Here is a 13,192-nt window from a genome sequence, read left to right as displayed (position 1 = left end):
ATTTTCATATGGCTGATAGCCCTTAATTCACAAGGCCTTTAACCTTCATGTCAAAAGAGTCTTGATTATTTGAATTCATTTTCCTGGTAAGAATCTGTTATAAGAAAAGAAATATACTGACACTGGTTAAAACAGTATAAAAATCTTTATTCAAGACTAATTCTGTATTGGGGCCTAATTCTATATCTAGCAAAAAAGTTGGTGATTTACAGCTAATGAACCGTAAGAAAAACAAATACAGGAGACAATATAGTGGGAAGGAGAGTTCTTATGAAACTAACTTAGCATAATTCTTACTAAAAAGAGATGAAAGACTTACAAATTAAAGATAAGGGATGAGGCATTTGGTCAGATGTCAAATGACAAGTCATCCTCCATAAACTGGCATAGCAAGATTTCTGCTAAACTAGACTCACCAGAGACAGACATGGAGGACCAAAGTCACTCAACATCAAAGCCAAGTTGAGAAGAGAGCTGAGGGAAGATCATTGAAGTTCAATTAAGGAGATAGATAGGTCAGGAGTAAGCAAGCCCTGTATACGGATGAGCAAGGGTCACTCCACATAATGCAAACACTGGTTCTGGAAGGAAATGAGCCTCTATCTCTCACCCTCTATCAAGCTATGCATGGGATATTCTAAACATAGCAGCAGTGCTTTTAAGTATCATTCCATGTCTGCCAGTCACAGTTCGTTTCCTATTCACTGGTATTGTGAATACGAGTGACAATCAGCCTAAATGAAGAATTTCTGTATAAGCAGACACACATAGTAAAGAGAACTATGAGAATGGTACTTTATCAGCTTATGTTCCCCTATAAACATCTTTCCCTTATTGTTCTTATCATAAACACTTTACACTTAACATTAAAATGTAACAATGAAAACATAAGAGGTGATGAAATAGAATAAAAAAATTTCAATGCCTTTTTCTATAACTGAAATTGCAATCCTAGGAAATATTAAGAGTAAAGCCATGCTTCTAGAATTTTTAAGAATGGAGAAATAGTAGATAACTTAACGGATATAGGTACTATGCGAGCTCACATCCAAGCACTATTAGCCCTCTGAACTTAAGCCATTAAATGTTTTAAAGCAGTTTCCAAACTGTGCTCTCAAATATGCCATAGAGGTATATGATAGTCAACCAATGAAGACAGTACAAAATAGCCTAAGAAAACAGCAGAGATTTGGAATCAGAGTATATTTGGAGTACAAGTTCATTTTTCCAGCTTGGAACTATAATCCAGATAAAACCTGAGATGGTACATTGGCTATAAAATGCAAACAAAATAACATTTTATAAAACTATAATGTGAATTTTCTGAGTGATTGAGTGATATTTATGTAAGGTAATAATATAAGCTGAGAACAGAAACCACAAAAGAGAAATGATCTTGTATTTCAGAATTTGCAAAGCTCTCTATCTCCACTCCAATATTTATTATTAATCTTATGATTACTATTCCAGATATTTTCCCTCCTCCTTCATATTTAATATGGCTCATTGCCTCATACTAAAGCAAAATTACAAATTTTATTTTATTGACATTTGCTGTTTGTAGATCATTAAAATTTGATTGCTAAATGTTGTATGAACTTAATATAAAGTTTGTATAGCCTCAGAAACATTGCAGATACTTCTTTAAACAAAGTTGAGTACCTATGTTTTAACCATCGCCGCCACACTCAGTCTCTTGAACATTTGACATATCTACAGGAAATTCTCTACAAAAACAGGTATGCACAGAAACTCAGTCTTGCCCCAGAAGTTCCCTGTCAATCTAAGAACAGACAACAACAACATAAGGTAAAAAGTGCTGAACAAAAACTTAGGGAAGTCCACAACCAGGGTACCAATTGCTTCCCAGGGTGTTTAGGAAATGTCTTCCAGAAAGCTTGCTATCAAAGCTGAAAAATGACAAAATAAATGAAAATTGTCCAGGAAAATAGAATGTGATGATAAACAGATTGTCAGCTTGACAGAATCTAGAATCATCAAGGACTGCAAGCTACTGAACATATCTGAAGGATTTTCAACAGGAAGTTAACAGACAGGAAGACCCACCTATACCACGCCATGGGCTGGGGACCTTGAATGAAATGAAAAATCTAACTGAGCAGCAGTATTTATCAGTCTCTACTCCCAACTAGGAAACATCCTGTGGTGCAAGAGAATTGTCTGTAATCTGTCAATCATGTTATAAATAAACGCTGATTGGCCAGGCAGGAAATATAGGTGGGAAAACCAGACAGGAAGTAGAAATGATGTAATGAGAGCAGGAGAATTCTGGGAAGGAGGAAGTTGATTCCTCCCACTCCTGCCCAGACCACCTAAGCAACAGGATGTGAGCTGCCCCACTGAAAAAAGGTACGGAGCCACATGGCTAACATAGAGCAGAAAAATGGATTAATCAAGATGTGAGAGTTAGCCAGTGAGAAGCTAGAGCTAATGGGCCAATCAGCTTATAACTTATAGAGATCTCGGTGTGATTTTCTCTGGAACTAAACAGCTGGGGGACCAGGAGGGATAGAAACCCAAACAAGCAGGCCTGCCCGTGCATGTTACAATCCTGCCCCTGCTGTAATGTCTTCCATGCCATGAAGGGATGCATGTCCTCTAACAGTATGCCAAAATCAATGCTTCTTTCCTTAAATTGCTTCTTGTAAGACATTTTAGTCACAACAGTAATACAACTAATATGGAAGCTTAAACAAAAGTATGATATTGGGAAGTACAAAATCTTGGGAGAATGCGAGAACAGGAAACCCTTCACCCTGAGGAAATAAGTGAGATCTAAGGAGAGTTTTTACGCCATGCCAAGTACTTTACACTAGACCTAAAATTTCAATGTTAATAAAATATTTGTCATTTTCATTTGTCATTTTTAGTCATGGATGCAAGGGCTACATCTATGAATGGGATGATACAGTCATGTAGAGAGAGAAAGGGGTTCCCTAAACTAAAGCTGTGGCCATGGAGAAAAAAAAAAAAAGATAAGTGACCCTTCAGAGGTGTGACAGCAAAAGATTAAGACTTCTGTGATTGATAAGCTGCACCTGGAACTCAGAGTGGAATTGTCAAAATCATGGGTTGCTCAACTTGAGATTGCAGCTGGTTTAGTACTCATTAGTAAGTTAAGTGAGCAGTTATTCTAGTGATACACCAATATACTAACTAGCCTAATTCAGCTCCACCAACACTGATAGCTAGAGAACCTTAGAATTTGCATGCTAAGTTAATATGATGTGCAGCCAATAGTTCTTCGTCAAATACAATGAGAAAAAAATTAAGAGAGACACTAGAGAGGTAGGAATTTTGACCCCAAACATATACCATAACCTCCATTCTACAGAATAGGAAACAGTAATAGATGTATGTTTCCTATGAATATCGGGATTTTTTTCCTATTGTTCTAGAAACAGGCATTAAAGTCTTGATACTCATATTCAAAATGTGGTGAAGCTCACTGAACCCAACAGCGGCTTTAGGGAATCTGTATTGTTGTAACCTGCATAGTCAGGCCTACATGTGATCAGCATGTATAACGGACCTGCATTTGGCATTGACCTTGGCACCATTTATTGGGGGCAGCAGGGATCTCCCAGCATGAAAAAGTAGAAATAATTGCCCAGGACTCGAGTAAACTAACCACACCAAGCTATGTTGCTTTTACTGACACAAAAATCATTCATTGGCCATGCTGCAAAGTTTCGAGCCGTGATGAACACCACCAAGACGATTTTTGACGCTGAACATGTGACTTATCAGGTGTAGGTGTGGTGATGCTGTTTTTGAGCCCGATAAAAAGCACTGGACCTACATAGTGGTGAATGGTGCAAGAGCCTCGGGGTCTAAGTAGAATAAAAAGGGATGATCAAAATTTCCTACCCAGAAAAAGTGTCCTCTGGGGTTTTAATGAAGATAAAGGAAATTGCAGAAGCCTTTCTTGGGAAGACTATTATCAATGCTGTGGTCACAGTGGCAGCTTACTTCAGTGATCCTCAGCGGCAAAAACAAAAGCTGTACTTAGAAGCAACAAAAACACTGCTGCTACTATAGCTTAAGGACTAGATTAGAAGGTTGGAGCATAAAGAAATGTGCTGATTTTTTATTTGAAAGTGGTACTTTTGGTAAGTCAATACTACTGAGGAAAGAATTTTTAAAGTCAAATCTACAGCAGAAGATGCCCACTTGGGCAGAGAAAACTTTGACAACTGAATAGTTAACCATTTTTATTGCTAGTTTAAATGCCAGCATAAAAAGGACATCAATTAGATGGAGAAAGGTGTCCCTCATCTGAACACTGCTTGTGAATGGGCTAACTGTACCCTCATCTACAGTACCCAGGCCAGAATTGAAACTGATTCTCTCTATATCTACATTACCCAAACTCAATGAGAAGAACTGAACACTAGCCTGTTCTGGGGGACAGCAGATCTATAGAAAAGATCCTGAATATAAGCATTAACCCTGATGAAGTCAGTCCAAGAAGCAAAATTTAGGAAGTTCCATGACACTTTTAAAGTTGAGCTGCAACAATAAATTACTGGGCATTAACAACACTTGAACAGGAATATGCACGTGGAGGGTGGGAGGAATAATGCTGCATATTAGTAGCATTGTGTACTGGGTGGAAATGGAATGCCTTAAATAAAACAGTTCAAAAAATTATAGGGGAAAATGCCAAAACCCTGGTATCACCTGAAAGCTGGTTAGAAATGCAGTTCTCTAGCCCTACCTGGAAAATACTGAACAAGAATCTACATTTGAAGAAGACGCCAGAGATTTATATACTTAGGAGATCGTGAGAATCACCAAGAGAAATTGTCAGCAACTCATTCTCCATGGATGAATGAAAATACACACAGCTGACTAAAAGAGTAACTCAGCAAGGCTTACTTGCCATGAACAAAGCAACACACACAGCCATAGTGGCAATTAGTGTTCATTAAAAGTAATGCGAAGTCAAACATGGTAGCACACACATTTAATCCCACACTAGGAAATCAGAGAGAAAGATCTTTGAGTTTGAGGTCAACCTGGTCTACATAGTGAGGACAAAGTTATGTAAAGAGACTATGTCTCCCAAAAAAAGAAAGTAATGCAGGATCTCCCATATTTGATAAAATAGAATAAATGCCTAAAATTATGCTTTGTCCTTCCATTAAATATTTTAACAAAGAAAAAATTATTACCACTACATATTTGCTGAGTAGCACAATTGATAGCTTACATATTTTTAGGTCACCCCTAGTTTCCTAGATTCCCAGGGGAGCTTTGCAAAGCTCTTAATTATGTACTAGTCTGGAACAACCATTTCATTAGATAATTTTCTACCCACTCTCTTTGTCAGGTGAAAATGTGTCACGATAGTTCTTAAAAGAAAACACAGTTAATGTGTTTTGGAGAGTAAATTGCCTTAAAAGGATAATTAATATTCCAACTGCAAAATAGCACATCTATTAAATAACACATTTTTTAAAAATAGATTAAAAGGATGAATAAGCTGAAATCAAAATTTGGACAAAGTCAACAAGACTCATTGTACGAAATCATTGGTAACATTATGTGAAATCTTTACTGAAGGACCTCTGCAGGAGCAGGCCTGAGCCTGAGACCTCACTGGAATCAGGTCCAAGAAAGTCACCTCCCCGAGAGCAACAGACCAAAATGATCAACAGGATTGACAGCAAAGCAACCCCCCACCCCGTCAGGAGCACCAAGCTACCAATCTGAAAGCCAAGTGAACTGGAGGTGACTGCAACCATGACCCCTACTACACCACAAAGAGCAACCATCTGAGCCTTGGATAAACTAGCACCTGGAATACTGATCACCAGAAACACAGTCCCAACTACATAAATCACAGGAAAAAACGAGAAGACAAGTTAAGAACACACTCAACACCACAAAGAGAAATGTGACACCAATAAAAACTAGAGAAACTACAACAGCAAGGAATGAACAACCAACTATAGACGAAACAGAAGAAAATTCCTAAAAAATGACTTCAGGGAAATGTTTGAGGACCCTAAAGAGAAAATTTAAAATTCCCTCAAAGAAATGGAGGAAGAGACAAACCAAAAAAATGGAAAAAAAAAATCAACAAATCCCTTAAAGAAAACAAAGAAAAAAGCAATCAAATAGAAAAGATTTAAGATATGAAAACCGAAATAGAGAAAACAAAAAACAAAAAATAAAAAAAATACAACACAAATGGAGGAAATTCTGGAAATGAAAAATATGGGCAAATGATCAGGAACCAGAAATGCAAGCATAAACAACGAAAGCCAGAAGGTCCTGGTCAAACGTTATGCAAACATTAAAAGACCACTGATGCCAGCACAGACTACCATATCCAGCAAGACATTCAATTATCATAGACAGACAAAACAAAATATTCCATGAAAGAACCAGATTTAACCAATAGCTAGCCACAAACCCAGCCCTACACAAAGTACTAGAAGGAAAACTCCAACCCAAAAACTAAAAACTAGGGCAGAGGATAATCTCACAGCAGCAAATTCCAAAGAAAGGAAAAACATACACAATAACATGACCAACAATGAAAACTAAAATAACAGGAACTAGCAATCACTGGTCATTAATATCCCTTAATATAAATGGACTCAACTTACCGATAAAAAGACACAGGCTACCAGACTGGATAAAAAAACAGAATCCATCCTTTTGCATACAAGAAACACACCTCAACCTCAAAGACAGACATTGTCTCAGAGTAAAGGGTTGGGAAAAAAATTTCCAAACAAATGGACCTAAGTAACAAGCAGCTGTAGCTACCCTAGTATCTAACAAAATAGACTTCAAATTACAATCAATCAAATGAGACACTTTCTAAGACACTTCTTATTAGTCACATGAAAAAAACCAATCAACAGGAAATGTCAATACTGAATGTCTATACTCCAAATATAAGGAAACACTCATATATAAAAGACTACTAAAGCTTAAATCACACATTAAACCCCACACACTAATAGTGGGAGACTTCAACACCCCACTTTCACCACTGGACAGGTCTGACAAACAGGAAATCAATAGAGAAATAAGGGAACTAACGGAAATTGTGACTCAAATGGTCTTAATAGACATCTACAGAACACTCCATAAAACACAAAAGAATGTACCATCAAAAGAAGAAGAAGCACCTCAAGGAACCTTCTCAAAAATTGAGCACATACTAGGTAACAAAGCAACCTCAACAGATACAAAAAAAAAAAAAAAAAAAAAAAAAAAAAACTGAAATAGCTCTATGTATCTTATCGGATCACCATGGCTTAAAATTAGAATTCAACAACAACACTAACTTCAGAAAGCCCACAAATATATGGATATTAAACAATGCTCACCTGAATCACCAATGGGTCAGGAAAGAAACAAAGGAAGAAATTAAAAACTTCCTAAAATTCAATGAAAATGACCACACAACACACCCAAATTTATGGGACACAATGAAAGAAGTGTTAAGAGGAAAGTTCATAGCACTAAATGCCTACATAAAGAAGCTGGAAAAATCCCACACTAGTGAGGTAACAGAACACCTGAAAACTGTAGAACAAAATGAAGCAAACACACCCAGGAGGACTAGATGGCAGGAAATAATCAAATTGAGAACTGAAATCAACAATATAGAAACAAAGAAAACAATACAAAGAGTCAGTGAGACAGAGTTGGTTTTTCAAGAAAAATCAACAAAATAGACAAACCTTTATCCAAACTAACAAAAAGGCAGAGAGAGAATATCCAAATTAACAAAATCAGAAATGAAAAAGGGGATATAACAACAGATATGGAGGTAATGAAGAGAATCATCAGGTTATACTTCAAAAACCAGCACTCCACAAAATTGAAAACCTTAAAGGAAATGGAAAACTTTCTGGATAAATTATCACTTACCAAAATTAATCAAGACCAGAGAAGCAAATTAAATAAACCTAAACTGCTAAAAAAAAAAAAAAGAAAAGAAAGAAAGAAAGAAAGAAAGAAAGAAAGAAAGAAAGAAAGAAAGAAAGAAAGAAAGAAAGAGTCTCCCAACCAAACAAAACCCAGGACCAAATGGTTTCAGCGTGGAATTCTACAAGATTTTCAAAGAAGTACTAATATCGATACTCCTCAAATTGTTTAACACAATAGAAAAAGAAGGAACATAGCCAATCTCTTTTCACAATGCTACAATTACCCTGATACCCAAAGCACAGAAAGATATTACTAAGAAAGAGAATTACAGACCAATCTCACTCATGGACATTGATACAAAAATACTCAATAAAATACTGGCAAACTGAATCCAAGAACGCATCAGAAAACTCATCCACCATGAACAAGCAGCCTTTATCCCAGAGATGCAGAGATGGTACAACATACAAAAATCTATTAATGTAATCCACGATATAAACAAACTGGGGAAAAAAAACCAAATGGATCAACTCATTAGGTGCTAAAAAAAAAGCCTTCAACAAAATACAACATCCTTCATAATAAAATCTTAGAGAGAGCAGAGATATAAGGAACATGCCTAAACATAACAGAAGCAATAGAAAAAAAGCCAAAAGCCAACATCAAACTAAATGGATAAACTCAAAGCAATCCCACTGAGATCAGGAACAAAACAAGGTTGTCCACTCTCTTCCATATCTGTTCAATATAGTACCTGAGTTCTAGCTAGAGCAATAATAAAAACAAAAGGAGATCAAAGGTATACAAATCGGAAAAGAGTCAAACTCTCACTATTTGCTGATGATTAGATAGTAGTTTACATAGTTACTTCAAAAATTCTATCAAGGAACTTTTATAACTCATAAACACCTTCAGTAATGTAGTAGGATACAAGACTAACTAGAAAAAAAATCAGTAGCCCTTTTGTACACAGATGATTAATGAGCTGAGAAAGAAATCAGAGAAACATCATCCTTCACATAGTCAAAAATAGCATAAAATACCTTGGAGGAACTCTAGCCAAACAAGAGGAAGACTTGTATGACAAAAACAATACCACTTTTGGATATATACCCAAAGGATGCTCAATCGTACCACAAGGACATGCGTTCAACTATGTTCATAGCTGCATTATTTGTCATAGCCAGAACCGTAGAAATAACCTAAATGCCCCTTGACCTAAAATAGATGAAAATGTGCTACATTTTCACAATGGAGTACTACACACTGGGGAAAAAAAACAATGACATTTTGAAGTTTGCCAGTAAATGGATGCATCTAGAAAACATATTGAGTGAGGTAACCCAGACCCAGATAGACAAATATCATATGTACTCAGTAATAAGTGGCTCTTAGACACAAAGAAAAACCAGCCTACAATTCACAATCCCAGAGAATCTAGACAACAAAGAGGACCCTAAGAGAGACATACTTGGATCTAATCTACATGGGAAGTAGAAAAAGACAAGATCTCCTGAGTAAACAGGGAGCATGGGGATCATGAGAAAAGGTAGAAGGAAATGAGGGAGCACAGAAAAATACATAACTCAATAAAAACAATTAAAACAAAATCAAACAACCTTCAATAAAAAAGATTCATATTTTACCCTCTAATTATTAGAAGAGCCTAAAATACTATAAATAATTTTAAGATTAACACCACAGATAAATTAAACACCTGACTAAATGGAAGAGAAAAGGAAACTGACACCTAAATTGGAATCAAATCTGAGACAAAAGTCACTATACTGGAGCTTAATCTCTCTAGACTGAAAATAATAAGAACATGTAGCCTATTACATCAAGAAACAATGTTGCACACGAAAAGTGATGATGCATAATTCCCAGCCGCAGAGCAGAGTGCTTATAAAAAAAAAAACTATGGCAAATCTGATGGAAAATAAAACTAGAAAGGTATTTTAGTACTTTTTGTTGATTCCTACATAACTTAAGATTTAGCAACTTGACTTCAAGAAGTCTCTGGCTATAGACTCTCAGGTGGTTACTTTTTGTTTATTTTATCCTATTTTCGAGCTCCATGTTTTATTTCTCTGCTTCGGTTCCTTAGATCTCTACCACCTATTATAAAATTCACTTTCCAGAATTAGCCTTCCCATCTATCCTCTACAGATATTTCCATGCCCATCTCCTCATCCATTCTACTAACCCCCTAGGTAGCACAAGCAAGAGAAGACATTTCAGAGAAGGCACATAGGGAAAGAAGACACCAGAAGAACACTGGAGAGTTGCGAATGGCCAAGAAAAACTACAGCTAGAAAAAAAGCAAAAGTGATTCCTCAAGGAATTTCACTTTTGTGCTTAAGAGGAGAGTGGAGGAGTCTGAAACAAACACAAAGAGTCAAAAGGAAACTATAAAGCAAAACTTTATAAGGACAAAAATACAGGAGAAAGCATCATTTAAAAAAAAAAAAAAAAAAACCTCCAGAAGATGGAGAGAGGCATCAGAAGTTAATAGTATTTACTGATCTTGCATAGGACCAGAGTTTGGTTCCCAACAACCATGTTTAGCAGTACACAACTTTCTGTAACTTCTCTTCCAGGGAGTACACATACACACACTAATTTAAAATAATACATGTAAGTATTAAAAAATAAAAACCAATCTTCAAACAATAAAAGACCTAAAACAATTGGTCCTATATGAATTCCAAGAAGTAACTTATTAAATGGTTGTCTCAAATAAACAAATGTCAAGTAGGCAGAGTAAGAGAGAAGTCTATCAAATCTAGCATGAAGTTGCATACAAATTGGGTTCTTAGTAAATATATATTAATTAAATACTCATTTAGGATTGTCAATTCTTAATAGAGTATGTACAGAATAACTAAGACCATTAAAAATCTCTATCCTTTAGGATAATGGTTTTCAACTTATGGGTTGTGACCCATTTGGGATGAAAAGACCTTTTCAGAGAGATTGCATATCAGATATCCTCTATATCAAATATTAACATTATGATTCATAACAGTAGCAAAATTACAGTTATGGAGTAGCAACAAAAAAAATGTTATGGTTGGGAGTCACCACGACATGAAGAAATGTATTGAAGGGTCACAGCATTCAGAAGGTTGAGAACCACTGCTCTAGGGCAAGGTCTTTAAACACCCAAATATACAAGTATTAAGACAAGCCTACGCTAAATGCTCATCTTGCACCTGATAGACCACAGCACTCAACACATGTGCTTGTGCACGCACTCACGTCTGTTCTCCCTCTCCCTTTTCCACCACCCATGCTGAGCATGGGTTGGTGCTCACCAACCTCTGCACCAGATCTACTTGTCTTGAAAATTAACACAAAATACGTATTAAATGAATGAACACCATTTCCAGCTTAGAAATTGTAAAAAAAAAAAAAGTGGTATTTCTATGAATCATTATTTAGCTGACAAACAAGATCCTTAAAATTACAGCTTCACCTAACCTCTCACACATTAGAATAGTAACAGTGTCCTTACACCAACCTTCTGTTCTTGTTCCACTGAAGCATCTCCATTCTGGGAGCGGGGCTTCTTTGGGTGTTGGAGGGAGGTAAATAAAGAAGGAAGGAGGAGAGTAAAGGGGAGTAGCAGGGTACAAGTGATCTGATCAAGGAAATAGGAATTGAGATGCTCTTATGGAAGGGGGGGGATATGGAAGGAAGGGTGTGTGTAAAATAACAATAAGGATATTTTTAACTATTATTAACTATTATTATTAACATGTTATTAACTATTGATGTAAAACAACCTATAAGATACAAAAACCCCCAATGCTAGACATGAGAATTCCATGAGCTGTTGTTCAGGGCTACCCAAGAGACTCCCAAAGCATAGAGCTTATTGCTATTGCCCTTGCTTGTACTTCAGAGGTGGCTGAAGACATCATGTTCTTCAGTAGACACAGGGCCCACAGGACCCTGAGATGGAACTGATGTGAATTTTTCCTTCCTGAAAACTAGATTTCATGAAAACATAAGGTGCCGCATAAGCTTCCTGAGGGGGAAAGCAACCAACAGTACTGCCAAGCGATGATGCTTTGAACCACAATAATGAATGAACGACACCAAAACTCTAAGGGTGCAATACTGGTATTCATACCTTGGCAGCAACCAACAGTTTTCTAATGGAACTTAAGATCCATTCAACAAGAGGAAAACCATGCCTGGTAATGGGAATTGAGCCAACTATTCAGTGCTAGTGAAGTCACGGATCTTGTAGGAGAACTGACAATCAACACCTTACTAAACCATGACAATCCCTAACAACAATCTAAGCATTTGTCCTTATACAGGTAAGTGCAGTCTTCCCTGCTCATCAAGAAAATTTCGCTTTGCAACAGAAACTATTACAAAAAAAACACAACCAATCAAAATGCAAAGTAGTGAAGCCTAGTTCCAATGGATACACCTACAAAATACTCCTGAACTTAAAACTCTGGGAATATTGTGAAAGAGGGGGCATAAAGATTGTTAAAAGCCAGGTGATCAGGGAAATTGCTATGAGACTGTGACTACTAGTAATGAAGAAGCTACAGCCATAATGTCTCACCAATACAACTGCCTAAACAAGAACTGGACAGATACAAAACCAGTAGATATACAAAGGAAACGGAAAAAAGCCCACAACACCTCAACCCTGCACAATGAACTACAGGCAACTAAGGAATGCTAAGATTGGAAAAAATAGTCCTTCCCAGGGAAGAGCACACCAACTGAATATCCAGAACCAAATGCTCAGCCCAGAAAACAAATATATAAGTAACAGTATAGGGAATGAGTAGGTTATATTTCAGAACATGTGTGTATCAGGTTCAGTGTGTTCGGACTGATATTGAGGTCTTTGATCCATTTGGACTTGAGTTTTGTGCAAGGTTATAGATATGGGTCTAATTTCAATCTTCTGCAGGTTGACATCCAGTTGTGCCAGCACCATTTGTTGAAGATGCTTTCTTTCTTCCATTGTATACTTTTAGCTCCTTTATCGAAAATCAGGTGTTCATAAGTTTGGGGATTAACTTCTGGGTCTTCTATGCGATTCCATTGGTCGACTTCTCTGTTTTTATGCCAATACCACACTGTTTTCATTACTGTAGCTCTGTGATAGAGTTTGAAGTCAGGGATGGTAATGCCTCCAGAAGATCCTTTATTGTATAGGATTGTTTTGGCTATCCTGGGTTTTTTATTTTTCCATATAAAATTGATTATTGTCCTCTCAAGATCCGTGAAGAATTTT

General features: G+C 36.6%; 1 protein-coding gene and 1 pseudogene across 3 annotated transcripts in view; one reads left to right on the top strand and one right to left on the bottom strand.

Moving 5' to 3' along the window:
- Exoc4 (exocyst complex component 4) overlaps nt 1-13,192 on the bottom strand; it is a 739,210-nt gene that overhangs the window by 587,303 nt on the left and 138,715 nt on the right. The window lies entirely within an intron of this gene.
- Nucleotides 3,541-4,401, top strand: LOC126505298 (heat shock cognate 71 kDa protein-like; annotated as a pseudogene).

This window comes from Alexandromys fortis, unplaced genomic scaffold (genome assembly GCF_014885135.2).
Source record: "Alexandromys fortis isolate MF-2015 unplaced genomic scaffold, M_Fortis_MF-2015_v1.1 scaffold_57, whole genome shotgun sequence".
Taxonomy (NCBI): domain Eukaryota; kingdom Metazoa; phylum Chordata; class Mammalia; order Rodentia; family Cricetidae; genus Alexandromys; species Alexandromys fortis.
Note: the sequence above shows the minus strand (reverse complement) of the source record. Positions and strands in the feature narration are given on the sequence as shown.